Raw genomic sequence first — 22,049 nt, 5'->3', positions numbered from 1 at the left:
CTCAAAATATGCTGCAAAAACAATTAGTGGAGCACTATGGAAGATCCCTACCAATACCCACATGCTGAATGGAGTTTGAGAAGGAAATCTAGACACTAGACCAAGCAACAAAAACCTAAACCTTAAATGCTGTTTGTCCAGTTTGAACATCCTTGTTTGTCAAAATTTAAACTGACAAGAGGTTCAAAGCCCTCTTCACAGAAACTTAGATGCTGACTGATTCTTACAAAAAAAATCAAGAGAGCAGAATTAACTTCACAGGGCCATTTGTTTAAATTTTGCTTTCACACACACACACAGTCAATTTATTTGGGTGTTAACCAGGCACTTCACTTTTTTTAAAATAAAAATGTCTCTCAGAGGCTACTACGAATTGGCCTCCTGCTCCCGCTGCAGTACATCATACTGCATCTAAAGAGGCAACATGAAAAGAAAGCACCTGATGCACGTGCGCGCGCGCACACACACATACACACACACAAAAGTGCTTTGTTAGTTTGCAGCAGCATTTGGAGTACGTGTAGGATGCTGTTCAAAACAATCAGATTGTAATCAGGAAAATGGCTTATATCCCAATTGCAACTTTGACCCACTGAAGTTCATTCAGAACGCTGCTGCAAAGACCATGTTCCTATCCTGTCACCTTGACCACACCATGCCACTCTTTGCATCCCTCCACTAGCAAACCTATGTTGTCCACTTATTCACTTTTCAAACAAGCAAAGCATACTTTCGCCCAGGCCACCCTTCACACTTCGGAGGAGCTCCCCATAAACATCCATATGTTCATCCTGCTTTAAACTCTCCTTTGATGTGATGCCTACAAAAAACTTGACAAAGGTTTGGCTGCTGGTGTGGAGACCAAGGCCCACCATGCTGATTAATATTGTCTCACTGTTTCCTTGCAAATCCCCATTCCCTCCGACCACCGTCCGTATCCATCCGTTGTCTAATTTTATACTTGGATGGTAAGCTTTTGGGGCAGGGATAGTCTTTTTGCTCTGTGTTTATACAGCAGGTAGTACAACAGGGTCCAGGCCCATGACAGTTGCTCCTAGGTGCTACTGCCATATAAATAAAATAACAGAAATTGAACTGACCTCCTATAACACTTGGATGACACAGAAAAGGTTTGATTTGTGTAGGATTTTGGCTGGATAAGGGCGAAACATCAAATCAGTTGCAATGTGCAGCCCTAAAGACTTCTGGTTAGAGGGTTTTTGGAGAGGGCTGAGGGTAGGCTTCCCCAAACTGTGAAGGGGTGGACAGGAGTCTCTGTAGGTGCCTGGCTGGCTGAGTTCCCGTTGCAATGGTGTCCCTAGCTTCTGTTTGCCAGAAGCTGGGAATGGGGGACAGGGAACGGATCACTTGATAATAACCTGTTCTGTTCATTCCCTCTGGGGCACCTGGCATTGGCCACTGTCGGAAGACAGGATAGTGGGCTAGACAGACCTTTGGTCTCACCCAGTAATGCTGCTAGGATTTTTTTACTGTGTTGTGAACTCTGTGAGGGCACCCACAGCCTTGGATAGGTGTTTTTATTATCTTCATCTAAATGAATAAAAGTAGGGAGTATATGAAAAATAAAATGGGGGGATAACTGGGAACACAAGACAGGTTGTCTATAACTAAGGTTTCTAGTTTGCAGTGTGTAATTGTGTAAGTCAATGATTTGGTTTTAGTAACATTAGCTTAGCTCTTAGTGTGCTTAGATAGTGCTCTTCTTAGAACTACTGAAAAAAATTGGGACCTGTCCAATAGCCAGTGCCTCTGGAGCTCAATCCTCCAAAGCACTGAACACCCTCACTTCCCAGAGACTACAGTCAATCAAGGGCATTCAGCATCTAAGAGAGCTCAACACCACAAGAGATTGGAACATGTGATGGGGTATACAGACCCCACACTGACCAAGAAGGGGTTAATGAGAGCCTGTGGCCCCAATCAGCCCCACCCCATTGCACCTGTGCAAGGTATCAAGCCTGGAGGGAGGAGCTAAAAAAGGAAATGCCCAGCTCACTCTGGTGGCTGAGTAGGACAGAGAACAGACCTCTTGAGCTAGCCTTATGAAGGAAGGCATGGCTGGGGTTAGAGCCTAATCAAAGACTGCTGAAAGGAAGTGCCTAATTGGAGCCTCCCAGATGTCAGACCCTCCCTAGGGCAGGTAGGCCTTATGCAGGACCTTTTGTCCCTCATAACTAGTTGGGCTCCCCTTTGTTCTGAGACCTGCAGAAATGTCTGCCTGTGAAGAGCCTGGCAGACAGGTTTGCTGTGCAAGCCCTGGTAGGAAGCAGAGCAGTGCAGTAGAGGGCCTGAATGAACAGACCTTACAGGGTCCCTGGTGGGAACCCAGAGTAGAACACAGGTTTGGGTTCCCCTAGTGGCCCACCTAAGGTAGTGGTGTGAAGACACTACAGCAGGGGTCGGCAACCTTTCAGAAGTGGTGTGCTGAGTCTTCATTTATTCGCTCTAATTTAAGGCTTCGTGTGCCAGTATTACATTAATGTTTTTAGAAAGTCTTTCTCTATAAGTCTATAATATATAGCTATTGTTGTATGTAAAGTAAATAAGGTTTTAAAAATGTTTAAGAAGCTTCATTTAAAATTGCAAAGTTTCCCCCAGACTGCTGGCTGGGACCCAGGCAGAGAGAGTGCCACTGAAAATCGGCACGCATGCCATAGGTTGCCTACCCCTGCACTAGAGCCACTGGCTGGAAGGCCCATAAAGGCCAAAGTTGGGCTGAGGATCTGGTGCAATGATGCCAAGCTATTGTTTTTGCTAAAAGGGGTAGGATTAAAAGTGACCTGGCTGGAGGTCCAGGTGACTGGAAGCTACAGAGTACTGAAGGGCCAAAGTGGCTGTCTAAAGTGGATACCGGAGGAGGAGGAGAGGTGCCACACCCAACCATGGGGGAATGCACCTGGGGAGAGTATGCTTTGCTGCAGACCACTAGTGAGCACAGGAGCTTTTTAGGGCCCAGTAGCCCTTTTGCAGGTATTGCATGCATGCATATGTACACATACACAGATTAGAGACCAACATTTTGCAAATCCAGCAAAAAAAAAAAACCACCTAATTTATGAGGGGGAAAATCCCACCTATATTCTGTGAATTAACAAGTGATATCATAATTATGCATTAAAAAGTTATATTTAGAGCTAGTCCCTTTCAAACTGTGTGGATGGTGCCACTCAACCCTAAAAACACTGATAACGCTTCACAGCTGGAGCAATGAAGATGACCAATTACCTCCTCAGGAGAGGGGGGGGAAAAAAATCTGTCAACAGCCTTAAAAATTATTTTAAAACCTCTGAATTATGGGGCTGCAGTTCCATCATAATGGTTCACGAAAACCTTACACGATTCTGGATCAAGTTACAGACTCACATTTCAATTGCTTCTTTGTACTATACAAACAAATGCAAAAATACTATGTTCAGGAAACTTTAACGTTATCCAATTAGAATAAAAAGCCTGCAATGAGAGTTGAGGTTCCTATAGCATTAGCAATTCACTTACATTGCACATGCTGTATATTTGATATAAAAATTATTAGCATTATATAGTATGCATACCAGCAAACAGTATTAAACAATATGCTTGACAAGGAAAACAGTAGAAGAAAATGCTACGTAGTCAGTTTCCCATTCAAGCATTAGCACAATGTTGGGATTGCAAACACAGAGGATTGTTTTGTTCAAAGCACTTTCTACTGGAGAGGATTTTAAAAGTTTCCTGGAAGTATTTCTATTGGTCTTAAAGTGTTACAGAGCAGAATATATATGTGGCTGTCTATAACGTGACCCTGGGTGTCCCTCTAACAGTCTGAAATCAGCTGTGAGTAGACTGAGCCCTTGTATCTAATGGAGCAAGTCAATCAGGGACTGACCTGAGTATTCCTCAACCAGAAAGAAAAGGGCTAAGAGAGATGGGGGATGTACTTACTTCCCAATCAGAGCCGCCTCCTTTAAGTGACTTCTGCCCTCTAGTCTCAGTGAATTTTCTAATGCTCATTACTTAAATCAAAACTATCGTCCCTCAGACACTGCTCTATATTAAGGACTATTTATATGCCAAGTTCCACCAGTTAAACTTCAGCCATCTCAGATGTAGCCCTGTCCAAAAATATATGATTAGAACTTCTTAAAATCCTTCCCCCCCCGCCCCCACACACTCTCTCCACTCAAAGGTAGCTGGAAGGCTTTTCCCCAAAACATTCATCTTTGCAGAGAGCTCAAACATGGAAAAATTTTATCCCCACAGATGAAACTTTTGGGAAGTTATGAGTGCAACTACATGGATGAAGCAATAATGGAAACATTTGCAACCTTAACACTATCGAGTGCTTTCAAGCAAATGCTAAAATACATAAGAGGCCTGTATATAGCTTGTGGGATATTAACAACAATGAGGCAAGTAAGAGACATTGGGAAAGCATAATACGTACATCAAAAGGTACTTTGAGGAATGTAAACAGTTTCTAAAATTACACTTAAGAATTTTGGTGGAACATAGGGAGGAGGGCAGCAAGTCAAGTGACCAGGAATACATTTAAGGAGGGAGATCAACAGATAATATGCATCTCAAAGCTGAGAGGAGAGCAAAGAAGCCAAGGTTTTGTGTGTGTGTATATGTGTGTGTGTGTGTATATACACACACAAATATATGCTAGATGAAAACAAACCAAAACTATAATTACACCTTGAGGAACTGGTGACAAACAAGCCACTGTAGCTTTACTCTCATTTTGTCATCACTAGCCCCTCTCAAGTCACTGCCTTATGTATAATCGAGCTACATCACATGGTGAGAGATGTAAGGTGAGAGATGTCTTTTGTTTTTTTGGTTAAATGAAAAAACAGGTTATTTTGGGAAAAATGCTAACATACCCACCCAGACCACCCCTCAGCCTGGCAAAAGAAGAATATACTGCAGGCCTTACACCTGGCCAAAGGCAAGCTCTGTCAGACCAGCAGGGGAAGCTGAACGGCCCCCGGGGACGGCCCAGCCATCAGCCCTTACACTACTGCTAGCCCAAGCAGCCCATGATGGCACACTGTGGGAGCAAGAGAAGGAAGATAATATTACAGACATACTAAGGTCCTGTTCCTGCACCCTTATTCTCATGAATAGTCCCTTGGTGATATTTCACATGCAGAAGGGTTGCAAAATCAGATCCTAAAGATGGGGGTGGTGGGGAAAGGGGTTAAGGGAAAAATACACAGAGGTGGAAAACAAAGGCTAAGTGAAATGCTGGAGGAAATTGAGTTTCCAAAAAAAACAAAACCACCCACCATAAAAACCATAAGTTTGTGTGTATGATTTTGAACAGCTGAAAAATTAGAATGACAGTAAGAAACATCATTCCATCTCCTGCCCGCTGCTTGCATAAGTTCCACAAACTCTGCATAGCTGTTTGTTTCCATATCCACCAGGCTGCATCTAAACTTTAAAGCAAGAATCTACGGTCCCAGGTGTATTGGAATGGGAAATAATAGCCTGATGCCCAGAGAAAGGGGACGACATCCCTAGCTCTCATTGAATATAGCAGGAGTTACAGGGTGTTCATGACCTCTCAGGATCTGGCCTCCAGTTTGCAAATGATGTAACCTGTGCAGCTGAGGATAAGAACTGGAGAGGTACATGCTGATTTATTTTTGCCACAGAGTAAACAGTGCTGAAACAAGAATGCAATAGCAACACCCACTTTGCTCCTACCCACAGAGGGGATCAGGATCCCAAGGCAGCATGGGTGTCAATATATCCGTATAATGATAAAGTGGCACAACGTGCATTTAGAACAGACTGAAAGTCTCTGTCTTCCCCTCCTGAGCTACACATCAAATGTTGCACAATAGATCCACGTCAAAGATCCAACCTAGTTAATATAGTTATCATTAAATTGCAGTTCTCTTCTATGGTAAATACAGTGTTATCTTTAATTCCTTTGCTTCTGTCAGTGGTGGCTCTGAATTTTTCCTCCTCCATGTCTTTTTAAAAACAAACTAATTGAGACTAAGATGTTCCAGCTAGTGAGGTAAACTTTTGGCTCCTTTATATCCATGGAGAATAGCCCATCAAAGTTTCTTAGGACACTATGATCTTTGGTTTGGGATTGTGTGGAAATAGGAGGTGGTCAGGGAGAAAGTTTACTTGGTGTTGTAACAACCCTGAACTACGGCAATAATCCTGCAGTGGCAGAAATGGGAGAGAAAGAGGAGCTAAAACACAGACATCTTTTTTCCAGCTGGGATTAGAAATGGAAAACCTCACTGTAAAGAGCTTGTTGAAAAACTTCAAGCAAACTACACAACAGCCCCTCCCATGCTCAGAACTGCAGTGTGTGTTTTAAAAGGCCAGCGTAAATCTGTGCAGTCACTTCTCAGAAATGTTAACCAGCCAAAGAAAAGTGATGCAAGACCCCAACCCTCCACACTTTCCATCCAGGCTCCACACCTGATTTACTCAAATGCATTGGATGCCCAGTATCCTCTACAGCCAGCTGCCTGGCGGGAGGAGGCTTGAAGCCCCCAGCAACTCACTAGACACACACTACAAATGTGACTAATTCAGAGGACCCAATTACGAGTTGGCTCCAGTTGGTAGCACAGACAGGACTTTAACCTAATAATCCCGGGGATTAGATTGGCTAGGAAACAACATTCCAAGAAAGAAATGGTCCTGTGGTTAGGGCTCAGCAGGGAAGATCTGGGTTCTTCTAATCCTGTCTCTGCCACAGATTTCTTGTGTGACCATGGGCAAGTTACTTTGGGCCAGATTTCTAAAGGTATATAGATATCTAAAGATGGATTTGTAGGGGAGTTGTAGGCTTCTGAAAATCTCACTAGAAGACTGCTTGTATCTTTAGACACCAAAATACCTCTGAAAATCTGCCTCAGCACCTCCGTTTTCCTACCCGAAAAAGGGTGATAACATCTCTCTCTCACAAAGAGGTGTTCCAAGGCTTATTGCATGGGATCACAGCAGCATCAAAGAGTCTACACCTCAATAACCCCATCCACGCTACAAACTGTATGCCATGACCAGATCAGGGATAGCTATAATTTGCTCCCCAGCCCTGGTTCTATTTGTAGGTCCTGAAGCAATCTAGAAGTAGACACAAATGGACACTGGGGAAAAAAAACAACCTCAAAACAACTCAGCTGCCCAGAGTGCTGGGAAGCGCTAAGGTAGAAGTACCATGGATGTATTTTGTTAATAGACTGGCATTTTCATTTAGTCAATCATCTGATTAAAGCCAGCACCAGTTTACAAAACTGATGTTCTGGACTGATGCTAGGCTGAGACAGGCAGGGGTGAAGGAAGAACACTGCATGGATACACCACAGCCCACTACACCCCTATGCCAGCCCTGTTCCCCACCTTACCAGTATCATGCTGCACGCTACTCTTCCCCAACACACACACATGCCAGCCCCTACCCCCTTCTTGGGCCTCAGCCATGCAAATCGCCTGCCAATGTCAAGCAAATACACACTTGTTTGTAAACATCCAAAGCCTCTTTTATTCCTCTCCACCCCCACACTTTCACCATCCCCTTCCGGGAGCTAGACCACAGCAGGGGGGAGCAGCACGGAGGTGCCTGGGCAGCCCCCAGGAGATCATCTGGGCACCCTTCCCTTCCCCCAAGTGCCTGGGGCTCTCCACGGAGGATGGGAACTCCTACTGAAAGGAGAGTGAAAGAAAAGGGAGGGAGCGAGCAAAGGCAGGAAAGCTAAGACGGTTGGTGGCAAAGAGGGGAGTAGCCAGGGGACGGTCAGCTGGGGAAAACATTGGGCGGGAGGGTGAGCAAAAAGCAGGCGCAGAAGGGACGGGGCAGTCCTCAGGCCAGGTGATGGGGGGGGGGGCAGGTGAGAGATGAGATGGGGGCAGGAGCTGGGGGTAGGGGTGTGACGAAGGCAATAGCCAGGGATGGGGGCAGGAGGAGCCGTGAGGAGGGTAGGGGAAGGGGGGGGCAGGAGCCGGGCGGTGGAGGGGCCAGGGGATGGGGTGAATCGGAGGGCAGGAGCCGGGAAGGAGGGTGGGTCGGGTGGCGGTGGGGCAGGAGCCGGGCGGTGGATCAGGGGGCAGGGTGGGAGGGTGGATCGGGGGCGCAGGAGCCTGGAAGGAGGGCAGAGGGGTGGGGTGGATCGGGGGGCAGGAGCCGGGAAGGAGGGCAGAGGGGTGGGGTGGATCGGGGGGCAGGAGCCGGGAAGGAGGGCAGAGGGGTGGGGTGGATCGGGGGCGCAGGAGCCGGGAAGGAGGTCAGGGTGGGAGGGTGGATCGGGGGCGCAGGAGCCGGGAAGGAGGTCAGGGTGGGAGGGTGGATCGGGGGCGCAGGAGCCGGGAAGGAGGGCAGAGGGGTGGGGTGGATCGGGGGCGCAGGAGCCGGGAAGGAGGGCAGAGGGGTGGGGTGGATCGGGGGGCAGGAGCCGGGAAGGAGGGCAGAGGGGTGGGGTGGATCGGGGCGCAGGAGCCGGGAAGGTGGGCAGGATGGATGGGGGGCAGGAGCAGGGGACCCCGGTGGCCCCGCCCCAGTGCAGACGGGCCGAGCCGCTCGGGACTCACCTCCGGCGGCTCCCCTGCCCGGCTGGCTCGGTGCGAGTGGCAGCAGCGGGCAGCGCTCCCGGCGGCGGAGGCCCGGGCTGTGCCCGCGGGGCGGGCGGGGACGGACGGGACACCCAGCGGAGCTGCCGGGCGGACGCTCCAGCACCAGTCTAAGCGGGGGAGGAGGATAGGGGGCGGGCCCAGCAACATCAATATGCACGGAGGACGGGGTTTACTCGGGCGGGCGGAGAAGCGCGGGGCGGGCGGGCGCAACACACACGAGGATCAGCGAGAATGAGTAACATTCGGCGGTGAAGGGTGACGTAATCGAATCGGAGTCGGTCCTGCCTCGGGCGCATGCGCCATGTGCAGCTCCTGTGGCGTCGGGGCAGGGTCCCTACATCTCTGAGTTTTTTTACGTGCCCCCCCCCCCTTTCTTCCCCCACTCCCTGCCCTTCTCCTTCCCTATTTTCTTCTGCCCTCCACTGCCCCCTTCCCTCTCCCCCACTCCTCCCAGGCCTGGCCAGCGCAGCGCCCCACAGGGCGTGGGGTGAGCCCTGCTCCCTGCAGCGCCCCACAGGCACTGCCCCTGCACCCGCTGCCGTGATGGCCGGCGGCGACGAGCAGCGCCCAGGGAGAGCCGAGGGCCACTTCTTGCTCCGCCTCCTCGTGCCCTGCTGGGGCTGGAGTGGGGCCCTGGACTTCATTGGGACGCCTTGTGTAAGGTGAAGGACTTGGCCCTAGCGCCGGCACAGCTCCAAAAAGTACAGCAGGGCCCAACCCCCACATAAAGGCCCTGGCCGCGCAGAGAGAACGGGGACCCGTGGGCGTCCCCAGGGTGGGGGCGGTATAAGAACCTGACTGAAGAACAGGGTCCTCCTGGTGCTGCCGAGAGTTGCAGCTGGGCACAGGGCAGCGGGACGCTGCACAGGTGTCATGGTACCCGTGGGCATAACGCTGTGCAGGGTGGGGCAGTGGGTTGTACCTGCCCATTCTGTGGTCTGCTTTGTAAGATTAAAATCGTCTCATGGACCCTCCTTCCCCCCATCCACCCAACGGTTTGGTTCTCAAATTATGTTCTGCAAATCACCAGAATGAACTCTACAGCCTGCTGGTTACCTATGGACTTGAACTTAAGACCCACTCAGCTAATGGCCTGATCCTGCAAACACCCACATGAGAGGTCCCGCTATCGGACTATAAGAGTGAGTAAAATTTCTTACATGCATAATTGTGTGCATGATCGGGGCCTCTTGGGATCCCTTCCATCCTGAAATGCGACTAACTCACTGGAACAATATAACATGCTTTTAACTACTGAATATATCTTTTATTTGGCACCCTACCATAAGCCCTACCCCACTTCAGACCAAAATAACATACCTTGCTTCATGTATGTGAGTGTGTCTCAAACAAAAATGATACCAATGGACTTTCTGCACCTACGCTGTTCCATTTCAGGGTGGCGTTCCAGCAGGATCTGTTTAGCATTCACCTGACTATACAGGTGGAGAGTTTATTTCTGTAGCACCCTAACATGTGCAAGGGGTTAACAGAAATATAAAAGTGCAAGTCCCTGTCCTGAAAAGCAGAGCATCTTAAGCCCTGATCCGGCTTCCCTTGAAATCAATAGCATTGACCTTGGTGAAGCAGAGTCAGGCCCCAACCAAGACAATTTACAGACACAGGGGAATGGGGAAAGGGTTACAATACTTGCTTAAAATTATATTTGATTCCACATCTAATTCCCACTTTTTATTGGTTCCTAGCTCCACATTAAACTGTTTTTTAATCCTAGCTTCTTGTTCTGGAGTGGGGGAAAATGTTAACCCCTGCTTCTTTCCTATTTTATTGTATTTTATTTTTAAATATACATTTGTTAACAGCTCAGTCACTGGGAGGTTCAAACACAGATCACTTTCAGGAGAGAATCCTGAATCTGTAAAAACTCCAAGATGAGGACTATATTAGCTCTTCATGGTCTGTACAATGCTGTGTGCACCCTACTGCTTTTGAAATAATTGTAGAACCTGAGCCTGCATTCGGATCTGTGTGGGTGACCCCTTGATCTCATGCTAAGTCCAACGGGAGTTGACGGGTCTCTACAAAAACAGGTGTCTGCCTGTGCAGACCCCACTGCAGGATTCAAGCTTTAGGATGAATCCCAGCCCCATTGAAGGCAATGGCAAAATTCTCATTGATTTTAGTGGGACTAGGGTGTCATCCTAGCACAGTGGGTCCTGGCCCAGACCTGGGGCCTAGATGCCACAACGGTACCTCTGGGTAACTTTACTTATGAGAGTAGCCTCATTGGCTTGAGTGGGACTGACTACCCATATGAGTAAAGTTATGCACGAGTGTAACGTTGCAGGATTAGGCCTCTAGCAAGCTGCTCTGTGTGCAACAAGGAAGCTCAGTGCAGTCCAAGGGGCTCTGTTGTATTAATTTAGATGGAATAAATGGGCCCAAGGAGTTAAAGGCCCTGGACCCTGGAACTGTTCAACACTAGAGGCTCAGGGTTTGCTATACAGTAGACTTCAGCCTGCTTTACGACCATGGCAAACACACCATTCAAAATCCTTTTAGCCCTTTATTAAAGATACAAGGGGGGGGAAGGCAAACCAGTGAAAGCATCTGAAATGTAACATATTTTAAAAGGCTTTTATTTTAACAAATTCTCTTTAACTGCAGGGCGGTTTTAGAAGGAAAACTCCCTTTGCTTACCATCATTAATATCATCTAAGAGACTCTTAATTGTTCTTTTTGGGGAGATAAGAAGTTAGTTGAGATGGGCTGGAGACGTCTAGGGTGCTGTTGTTTCTAAAGTCCAAGCCCATTTCCTAGAAGACAAAATGAGACAAACACACAAGAGGAAAGAACAGAACAGCAAAATAGAAAATGCAGCTTCTGTCTTAGGGATTGAGTCTCACTTTCAGCCTCACTGCTGGAAAACAGAGGCACATTAGCCTGCTTCTCACTCCTAGAAGGGAGCCCCTGGATTAAGGGCTTGGGTGCAGGGGACTGCTCCCATGGGGCAATTTGTGGGTTGTGTCCTAAGACTGTAAGGTCTTTGGAGCTGGGAGCTGTCATTAGAAGTGCTTGTAAAGCACCTACCATACATTTAGTATAAATAACAATAATAATTAATACTGAGCATACTTTAAAATGTAAATTAAAAATTATAAAACTACGGCACACACTTTTTTATAAAGCTTTGTTTGTTTTAAATGATAATAAAACATCCCTGGAACTAGATGCCAGTTTAGTACTAAGGATAAGGGATTCTATAGCTGAATACAGAGCAAATGGGACACCTGTTTTTCTTTTCACAAACCTAATGGGTCAGATTCTGTTCTCAGTTACGCTGGTGTACATATGGCATAACTGTATAAATCTGTGGAGTTCCTATGATGTACACCGCTGTAGCCAAGAGTAGAACTTGATTTTTGCAATGGGGTGTCCTTAGGCAAATGAGAAAAATATTATGAACACACTATCCTTTCAGCCACTTTGGTCTGTTTGGAACATCCGATCAGCGTTGTTGCCAACTCTCCTGATTTTATGGTGCATCTTGGTGGTGTGGGTTGTTTTTTTATTTTAGTTTGGTTTGGGAGTGTTTTTATTTGTTTTTAACCCCTGGCTCCCAAAGTCAAGTGAATAAAGATTTTATTTAAAAGAAAGTACATTTCTAGTTCTTGTGTTTGTGAAGAATAGCATGAACCGTACCATTGACAAGCCAGAAGGCAACCCCCCCCCCAATTTATTATTTTTTAAAACAATAATGATTTTGGGGGGCCTGGCTCATGATTTTTCAACAATTGGAGTTGGCAATACTGGATCCTATTTTATTTGCATATCTCTTAAATACGTATTTCCTTGGCAGATGCTTCTCCCCCTCTCACTATTCCAGTCTGACTTGACCTTTCCCAGGAATAGAAAATAAATAATAGTAATAAACTCCCCCACTGTGCTAACTCAAGTGGTTTTGCTGATCCAAAGTATGTGACTGAAGGTCATGGCATGACAAGCCTTTAGAAATTACAACCACCTTTGAACAAACTACCTGTGCTCTGGTTGGTTTCACTTTCGCTGCATGGGAATTTTAACAACTCTGAGCACATTCATTCTTTCCCCGCTCCTATTATGTGCTGAGTCACCTCTTTCAAAAGCCTCTGGAACTCTTTGTTGATCCACTGAAGGAAATCAGAGCCCCTGCGAAGCCAGCTGAGGAGAGACAGGAAACACAGTGCTTTGCCAGGCTTCCCCTGCTGCCTCTCTCTGTGGTTTTAAATGCCTGCTTATCTCTTCTAGGAGGGAGCCCCTTGATAAAGTGCTTGGGAAATCCCTTTCACATCCAAACCTTCCTACCCTGGCTGGGGATTCCCTGTGACTGGCCACAGAGAGGGGGAGGGTGTCACTTACATGGAGCCCATTGCTGCTGTGTTTTCTTTCCCCTCACTTCAGACAGCAGCAATGCGGAAGCAGCAGCCACAGCGGTGAGGCTAGTCCAGCCCTCTGGCTCACTCACCCAGCAGCCTTTCCTGAACTGGCCTGGTAGATAGAGGTCAGCTCTGACCTCTATTACGCATCAGATTATCAGTTTAGCTAGAGGTGGGCCAAAGAAGGGAAAGCCCTCAGCCCTTCTAAACTATCTGTCCCTGGCTCTGTTTTCCACCCTGTGTTTTCCTGCTATGGAGTAGATTTTCTACAGTTTGTGTTTTTGTTTGCTAAAGTAACATCTTTACTGGCTTCAGAGTAACAGCTGTGTTAGTCTGTATTCGCAAAAAGAAAAGATGTACTTGTGGCACCTTAGAGACTAACCAATTTATTTGAGCATAAGCTTTCGTGAGCTACAGCTCACTTCATCGGATGCATACTGTGAAAAATACAGAAGATGTTTTTATACACACAGACCATGAAAAAAATGGGTGTTTATCACTACAAAAGGTTTTCTCTCCCCCCACCCCACTCTCCTGTTGGTAATAGCTTATATAAATTGGTTAGTCTCTAAGGTGCCACAAGTACTCCTTTTCTCTTAACTGGCTATGAGACCTTTGTGTGGACACCACTTCTAGGACTTTTACAAATCAATCGCTGTGTCCAGTCCAACTCATACATTAAAACTTGCTAGTTAAAGGTACGATCCTGCCCCACTGTTGTCTATGGGAGGTTTGGACATTTTATATGGATAAAGAAAATATCCACAGTTCCAGGATTGAAAGCAACAACAACACAAAAGTTTGGAAGGGATCTAAGCCCCTAAGGCAACCTCTAGCAGAAGGGGCTTCTCCTATGGACAGGCTACTACATATTTGCCACTTCGCCGTTTCTTGCACCTTTCTCTAAGGCATCTGGTACTGACCACTGACAGAAAAGACACTCTGCTAAACTGACAACTGGACTGCTCATTCCTGGCCACTCTTACATTGCTGCTTTCCCCCCCAGCAAAGAACCACAACAGAGTTAAATTAAAAGGACTCCCGTAGGTGGGGACTCCCGGAGAGCAGGCAGCCTGCGTACTCTTTGTGTAGTGAGCAGAGTGGCACTGAAATATACCAGAATCCAGCAGGCAGAACACTTCAGGGATCAGAATTCTTTGTAGACATTTCAGTAGCTTGCCCATTTACAAAAATAAATCAGCAGAGCCAGGATAGTGCATGCCCACAAGCCACACCATGCCACCACTAGGATGTGTGACTGTAGGTCTACCTGCCTTGCCAGTGTCACTTCAAAGGCAGTCAGGAGATTGCAATGGATTGCCAGGATAGTTGGTGAATCAGTGCAAGCCTGTTACGCAACTTTGGCCTAATTCTTCACTGTCAGCATTGAGACCTGGCACCGTGGAGGGCAAATGTTACTACCGCTGGTGTCAGCGAGCAAAGAATTTCATTTGGATTGTTTTACACCCCCTTTGGACAAGGGTAAATGATGATACAAGGTGCTAAGCAGTGGACAGTCAGACCCCTTCACTTCTCAGGGTTCCTTTCTCTCAGTTTCAGCTTTGTCTCCTCTCCTAACCCTCCCTCCACGCCCATCTGAAACAGCCTTCCATTCCCAACCCAGCCCCTAACACACACACCCTTTTTCAGAGCCCTCTTTAAAACTCACTCCTTTCACAAGCCTTTCTAGGCACCGACTCAAGCCTTCATTTTCATCTGAGCTTGAATGTAAGCTCCTCCTGGCAGGGGCCATGTTGCCAAAATGACAGGTGCACTCACAGTGCTCTGTATTGTTCATTAGACTGAATCCGTCTGTGTGTTTTGCACCAAGAAAGATTCAGCCGAACCCCCTAGATCAGATTTTCTTTCTTGCCTCTCTGTTCCAAGCCAGCTCAGCACATCCCGCGCAGGCCATTTGGCTCTAGACAAAACATGTTGCTCTGGGTTTGTTTTTAATGAGTTTGGAGGAGCAGTGGGGGTGGGGTATTTTCCAGTGTTACGGAACAGTGGGAACAGCTCACCAGGAGAAAGAACTTTTGTCTGGAAAGAAAAAAAAACCCGCAATCTCCTTGTGCTCATTTAGCAATTATTTGGGTTCTGAATGTGCAGCTCAGCCCTCAGTTTGCTGGGGTTGGCCAAGTGGGACCATGGGCTCCTTAAGAAAGCATCTTGCCGTCAAAACAAACCCCCTGCCCCTGCAGAATCTACAGACTTTGTTTATTGCTGCATCTGTTTGTAGCCTGCTAGCCTTTCAGTGCCTTCCCACAGTTCCCCCGGACCATCTTTTCTTGCCTGTTCCCTGCTTCTGGACCAGAAGTCCCTACCAGTTCATACAGGCTGGTTCAGCGTGAGCCTCACGCTGCTTTCAGTACCAACAGAGGCTCCTCATCCTGTGCAGTGACAGAACTTCAAAGGGGAAAGGTCACAAGTGGGTGTGTTGGGGAGCTCAAAGCCAGGGTCGAACAGTCGGGACAATCCCAGGGAAACAGGAGAGGATCATTTAAGGGGGAGCAGAGAGGAGGCGAGGCTGAGACCACCCTCCACATCTGAAACATCCAAGGGGTTCATCATAAGGTCTCTCCTGACTTCTTAATGCAGCAGCTGTTGTGGAAGGGGCGGGGGAAACAGAACTTCTTTTAAACAGATTGGTTGCATCATTCTCCCTCTCTTGGGTTTGGGAGGCAGAAATGGAGGGAGGTCCCTGTCCTCTCTCCCAGACTTGAGCAGCTCATCTCTGCTCTTCAGGCTCATCAGTGAGAGGCAATATCCTAATAAGGGACTGAATCCCGCTTAGGTGCCAAACTCAATTCAGCCTTCACTCTGGAGCTGCGACCAGCATCTCGACAACAATACTGGTAATTAGTTATTAAATAATTTTTCACTTTCTCTTTGCATTAACCTCATCACTACTTTGTAGCACGCAGCATAAGTGACTAAGTGAACATAAGTAAGCAAGTGACTACAGCAGGAGACTGGCAGCCAGGAGTCCTGGGTTCTGTTCCTGACTCTGCCACCAACTAGCCATGGGACCTTAGTCAAGTCACTTCACCTCTCTATGCCCCAGAGACAGCTGGCACAGAGGTGCCTCTTCTGGAAAATGAGGGTATCAGGACTTCTCTACCTTGCAGGGGTGTTGAGAGGCTTAATTCATTCGTATTTATTAAGTGCTTTGGGATTGCTAGATGGGAGGTGCTATAGCAGTGTGTTTCTATGTCACAGGCGACCTGCACACTGGCCGGTCTGTGCTGAATGCTCCATAAAGTAGCAGGGTAGAGCGGCTGTCAGTTGATGGTGAGGGCTTTTCGTTTTCAGCTTCCCCACAGTCAAGCAGACTGAGCTTCCCTGGCTACTCCAGCATGTAGTAAATGCTACAGTGTCCAAGCAGCCAGTGAACTCGGCAGGGCACAGGCCCTGGTGCTCAGGCCAGGGGAGGTTTGCCAGGACACAACACAGGGCTGCAAATAGTAATTGGTTCTCTTCTACTGTTACTGCTTTAGATACAACCTGGCGGAGAGCACATCGACCTACTGCCTCGCTCTGCCACTCTTTACCCGGCACACAGTGTGCCAGGCTGCCACCCTGCCACGCACAGCACAGTGCACTGCCTCATTTGATCATATTCATGCTGCACTGTGCCTCCCTGCCGCTCCCCACAGCATAGCACGCCACGATCTCACCATTCAGCCCCCCTTCGGCCACCCTGATTATATCACTGTTCCTTGCTCAGCTGTTACTCAGAGCACAGCTTGCCTACCCAAGGCACAATGTATCCTTTCATTCTGCTGCTCCACCCACCTCAGCACGCCCACCCAGTGCAGGCCAGGGCCCGGCATGCTCTTCTGCTTTGCCACTGTGCAGCGTTCTCCTTGGGGAAAAAAACCAGAGAGACCCTTACGGCCAGGGACGTCCTGGAAACTAAACAGCACTTACACCCAGCTGAGTCTTGAAACACAACTGAAAATTTGCCTCTTCCTACATGCATAGGTGCCAACTCCGTAGGTACTCCCCTTCCCTCCGCCAGTGCCTCCCACATGCTGGTGGGTCCCGCCGATCAGCGTCTCCCTCTCCTTCCCAGTACCTCCCACCCGCAGCGGATCAGCTGTTTCACGACGTGCAGGAGGCTCTTGGGGCAAGGGGGAAGAGCAAGGGGACAGTGCGTGAGGGGGAGGTGGCGGAATGGGGCAGGGGCAGGAAGAGGCGAGGTGGGTGTGGGGACCTGGGGGAAGGGGTGGAGTGGGGGCGGGGCCTGTGGCAGAGCCAGGGGTTGAGCACGCCCTGGCACATTGGAACGTTGGTGTCTGTGCCTACATGGAAATTGTTGTTAATCGAGTCTAAGGCCCGTAGTAACCACTGTGATCATCTGGTCTGACCTCTTCTAAAACACAGGCCCTGGAACTTTCCCACAATAATCCCTGTTTGAACTAGAGCAGATCTTTTAGAAAAACATCCAGTCTTGATTTTAAAATTGCTGGTGATAGAGAACCACCACGACCCTTGGTTATTCCTGGGGGAATTCTGCGCCACTGCTCTTGCGCAGAATTTACATTCCCTGCAGATTTCTTCGCTTCTCCGCAGAAAAATGACTTTCTGATGGGGAAGCAAAGGGAAGCCACAATAACGGTTATGCGACCTTCCCCAAAGGTATGTTTCAGGCGCCCAGGGCAGCCGGCAGAGAGGTAAATCGCTGTGGGGCAGGACGCAGGACTGGAGAAGACACAGCTGGTGGCTCCTATCCTGCACCTGGCTCAGCTGCTAGTCCTGGCTGGGCAGTGGGGGATGGGACTTCATTTTCCCCTGTACAGCATCCAGGGCCATGTCAGACCCACCCCCAGATTTCTCCCCCAGCTGTAGGAAGCTCTGCAAATTCCCCCCCTCTCCCCCCCACTTCCTGCACCCATCACACCTCAGCTGCAGGAAGAGTGATCTCTTTACAAGGAGCTCCTCCCCCATCCACTCTACCCCTGTGCATCCAGACCCCTCATACCCAGACACTCCAACCAAGCCTCAGCCCCCCCAAAGACCCAGAAACACCCCCCTCTCAATAGGCCCCACTCCACCCGCATCTGGACCACCCCAACAAGCCTCCCGCACCTGGATCCCCACCCTACTGACGCCCAACGAGCTGCACATGGTCCCCTACACCCAGACCCCCCCCTCCTGCTGAGCCCCAGCCACTGTCACCTGGACTCCCCTGCAGAGTCCCATTACCATTGCACCCAGAACCCCCCTCCAACAAGCCCCTGTGCATCCAGATTCCCCCCACACCTGCATCCCCCACTGAGCCGCCCTCACCCAGAACCCTCTCAACCCACATCTGGATCCCCCCACACTAAGCCGCTCCACACTTGGATCCTGCCGTGCTGAGCCTGCCTGCCCACACCCGGTGCACCCAGCACGGAGAGGCAGGGCCCTGGGGTGTTTGTGGGGCAGGCCCGGTCCGTGCTCTGTGTCATGGTTGGGTGCAGCCTCACCGCTGAGTCCCTGTCCCGGTGGGGAGCTGCACAGTGATCTTCCACGTCTGGGCAGCCAGTGGCCTGTGCTCCCCAATGCCATGTTGGGGTCTCCACATTTATTTGACAAATAAAATTTGCAGAATTTTAAAATGTGTGCAGAATTTTTAATTTTTTGGCACAGAATGCCCTCAGGAGTACTTGGTAAATTGTTCCAAGGGTTAAAAAAAAATGGCTATTTAATGGTTGAATCAGGAGAGAATGCAACATGCAGGATCTCTGCTCAGCGCCTAAACAGCGGAGCAGATCCTTCACATTCGCTGAGCAGGGGTAACACCATCTCTCTTCACTAAATCATTAAATAACTGCAGAAAGGAAGGAGACACTTGTTGATTCTTTAAAAGCCTCCTATCAATCCCTGCCTGGGCTTTTCTACAGAGTGTGCATAGGTCTCTGCTGTATGCACCAGGGGATCCTTTGCTCCTCAGGAGAGGGAATGTGGTCTAGCAGCTCAAGCAGGATGCAAGCAAGGAGGCAGTGTGGTCTAGTGGCTTGAGCAGTTGGCTTGGATGTGTTACTTGGCTGCTCCAAGCTTTGGTTTGCCCATTTGTAAATTGGTTATAATGGCATCTATCTCTGTATCTCTAACACACCTGTTACCCTCATGTCCAGGGTGCTAACTCCCTCCCAAGGGTTGCTTCTGGGCTTTAATGCACTGGCAGGCACATGAATGAAACGTGCTCTAGAAAGGCAAAGCAACAGCAGTGCTGGAGTTGCTTCCTTCTGTGAGACTCACGCATGCAAGGTGCTGAGCACCCCTTGCTCCCATGGCCAGCAGTAGGAATTGAGGGGGCCTAGACCCTTTACTGTGTCAGATCCATGATTTGGCCTTTGTTGCAAGCGGCACGTTCCTTCGGTCAAATATAGAAGTGCAGGGATGCAGGATGACAGCCAGGAGTCACTAACACTTTCCCCAATGATTCACCCACGAGACCGGCAATATCAGCATGGAAACGGAAGGATATGGACCAGTCTTTCTGAGAGGCGAAGGGGCGCTGTGTCTGCCAGTCCAGGGTGGGGGGCTGCATGCTTTAGCTCGCCCAGTGGCCGAGTGCATTAAGGTCATTCAAATCAATGATTTGCAATCAGGTTTCACTGCAGACGGCAGGCCAGACCCTGCTTCTCTTACTCCGAAGCGTAGCCCCCTGGATTTCAACAGGAGTCTGCTCGCTGCGTCAGGCTAGCAGCACACAGGCTAGGTGTCTTGTGAACTCTTGAGGAAACCCAGCCCTAGTTTTCGTAGAGCTGGACGTGGGTACTGTTTTCCCTTAAACTACTATGGTGTGTCATGAAACTAGGGGAGTTTGACTGGCTTTCCTCTTAAGTTTCTTTTGGGTGCCTCGGACACTGAGCGTTAGGGGGGCTGCAGGCTCGCATAGGCCAAATCAAAGGATGTGTGCACAGACGGACCCCTGTGAACTGAAACGGCCGAGTGTTTTGAACGGTTCTCATACACATCCTGCAATTTACCACAGGCCAGGCTCAGAGCAGAACCGTTGTGGTCTGAGGCCAGCAAGTCTGCGCATCTCCGTGGCTCTCCCCCTCTTTTGCTCACCCAAGCAGCAGGAGTTCTGTGTTGAGCTGCTGTCAGCTGGAAGCTGCTTTTATCGGCTCTCGCAGGGGAGTTAGTGAGTGGTGTTTAAATAGCTAGGGAGGCATGTCATGCTGTCCAAAATACACTAGAATGCACTGGCTAAGGTGTATGCATGCTCCTACCCCTAAAAGATAAAAACCCAGTAATAGTTACTGGTAACTAACAGCTTCTCCTTTAGTTCAAGGGGTGTGTTTCATTCAAACCTGTGTTTGGAGCGGGTGGGTTATGGGTTCTGTCCCTAACCGCACATGGCTGGGGTGTAGCTGATTGCCATGACCTCTGTATCTCTCCATCCAGCCATGCTCTGTAGAGAGTGGTCTTTTGGCTGCTTTGTTCAGAAAAAGCCACCTGTGGACTCAGGTCTCTGGGAGTAAAATATTCCCTTGTGCAGTTCATTCAGATCCCTTATTTCTGCACTGGAGTGACTGTCATCTTAGCTACCTGTAGTGAGTGGTTCTGGGAGAGCGGCAAAATATCCGGCTCTGGATCTGGAACCGATGCATGGCAGCAAATTCAGTTGGTAGGCTGGCAAGAGACTGTGCAATAATGAACAATCAGCCTTTTCTTTTAAAGCTGTGCCCCACGTTTTCAAACACTCATTCAAATCCTGCTCAGCAAAAAGCAGGCCCCACGTTCCCTGAGAGGAGGGGGGTGGGGAAGGTCAGGTGAGCTGAGACAAGCTTTGTTTTCCTATTGGCATGCTAATGGGCTTGTTGCCGTCTGATGTTTATTGCGTTGCTGGACAGGGTGTGTGTGTTCGTGGACAATAAAAGTCTGTCTAGGTGAGTTAGCCAAGTAAATCAGCTGCCTGGGCGTGTTGTTGTCGCACCCTTGCCATTATATGGAGAACTACGTCGCTTGGATTCCACCTTAAACTGTACAGAAATAGCTGCACTTTTCTATTGGAAACCCTGCTTATTACGTCCGTCTCTTCAATACATGGCTTTGGAGGGGGTAAACCACAGACTGGGGGAGAGATTCTTTAAGGTGGCCCAGTGAGGCAACTAGGAGCTCAAGTCATGGACCAGGACTCCCTTGTGCTAGGTGATGAACAAACGCAGGGGACTGCCTGTCTGTATACATGGGCGTCATGATCATTGTAGCCAAGTCCCTCCCTATCATTCACAATGCCAAGATTTTATTTAGCACTGTTCATCAGTAGACCTCAAAGCGCTTTACAAGGGAGGTCAGTAGCATTATCCCCCTTGCACAGATGGGTTCACTGAGGCTCAGTGACTGGCCCAAAGGTCTCCTGAATCCCAGCCCAGTGCTGTATCTAGTGTACATCACACAGCACAACAGATGAAAGGGGAAATTGCTGACCACACTAACCCCCTCCCATTACAAAAGGGACCAGGGATCTTTAATGTCCATGTGGAGGAGACAGGAGCTCTGTTTATAAGGACTCATGTGAGAGGCTCACACCAAATAAACTGCATGCAGTGGACGTGATCTGCCCCAGAAAGGTGCCTGAACTGGGAGGCAGCATGCCGGCCTGTGAGCCTCCCCAGACCTCACCTGTGATTTCAGCTCGGAATGTCTCTGTGCTCATCAGCCCCATGGGCTATCTGCTACCTCAGCCTGTGGCAGCTCCGATGGGTGCAGGCAGTTTGGCCCCTGTTATTAATCCTGGTAACTATACAAACACCACCCTAGCTATTTTGCAAGACAGTTGCCTCATGTGCAAAGTGCAATATCCTGCCTATGTGTTTGGTTTCCTTGTTTCTCTCTCATCTTGACTCTTGCTTCCTCCTCCCCTGTCTCTGATCTGTGCCCTCCTCCAGGCTATCCCTAATGCTGCTTCTCCAGCCACCTCCCACCCTGCTCAGCTCCCATCTCCCTTCACGGCCTTTCGGGCTCTTCCTCCATCAGGATCTAGCTACCAGACTCCCCTTCAGTGCGTGCTCTACCCCACCAGAACTCAGCTTCATGCCTTTTCTGTGGTGTCCCCTGTACCTGGAA

At 48.9% G+C, this 22,049-nt stretch overlaps 2 protein-coding genes across 2 annotated transcripts in view; one reads left to right on the top strand and one right to left on the bottom strand.

The window, feature by feature from the left end:
* The window catches only part of ZHX3 (zinc fingers and homeoboxes 3), a 65,752-nt gene extending 57,066 nt beyond the window's left edge, over window positions 1-8,686 (bottom strand). The window contains exon 1 of the mRNA XM_074970205.1: window positions 8,566-8,686. The gene's annotated coding sequence lies outside the window, so the exon portion shown is untranslated. The remainder of the gene's footprint in view (window positions 1-8,565) is intronic.
* A 1,030-nt stretch (window positions 8,687-9,716) lies between these two features.
* LPIN3 (lipin 3) overlaps window positions 9,717-22,049 on the top strand; it is a 48,275-nt gene continuing 35,942 nt past the window's right edge. Inside the window, exon 1 of the mRNA XM_074970207.1 lies at window positions 9,717-9,749. The gene's annotated coding sequence lies outside the window, so the exon portion shown is untranslated. The remainder of the gene's footprint in view (window positions 9,750-22,049) is intronic.

This window comes from Natator depressus, chromosome 13 (assembly GCF_965152275.1).
Source record: "Natator depressus isolate rNatDep1 chromosome 13, rNatDep2.hap1, whole genome shotgun sequence".
In the NCBI taxonomy this organism is placed as follows: domain Eukaryota; kingdom Metazoa; phylum Chordata; order Testudines; family Cheloniidae; genus Natator; species Natator depressus.
Note: the sequence above shows the minus strand (reverse complement) of the source record. Positions and strands in the feature narration are given on the sequence as shown.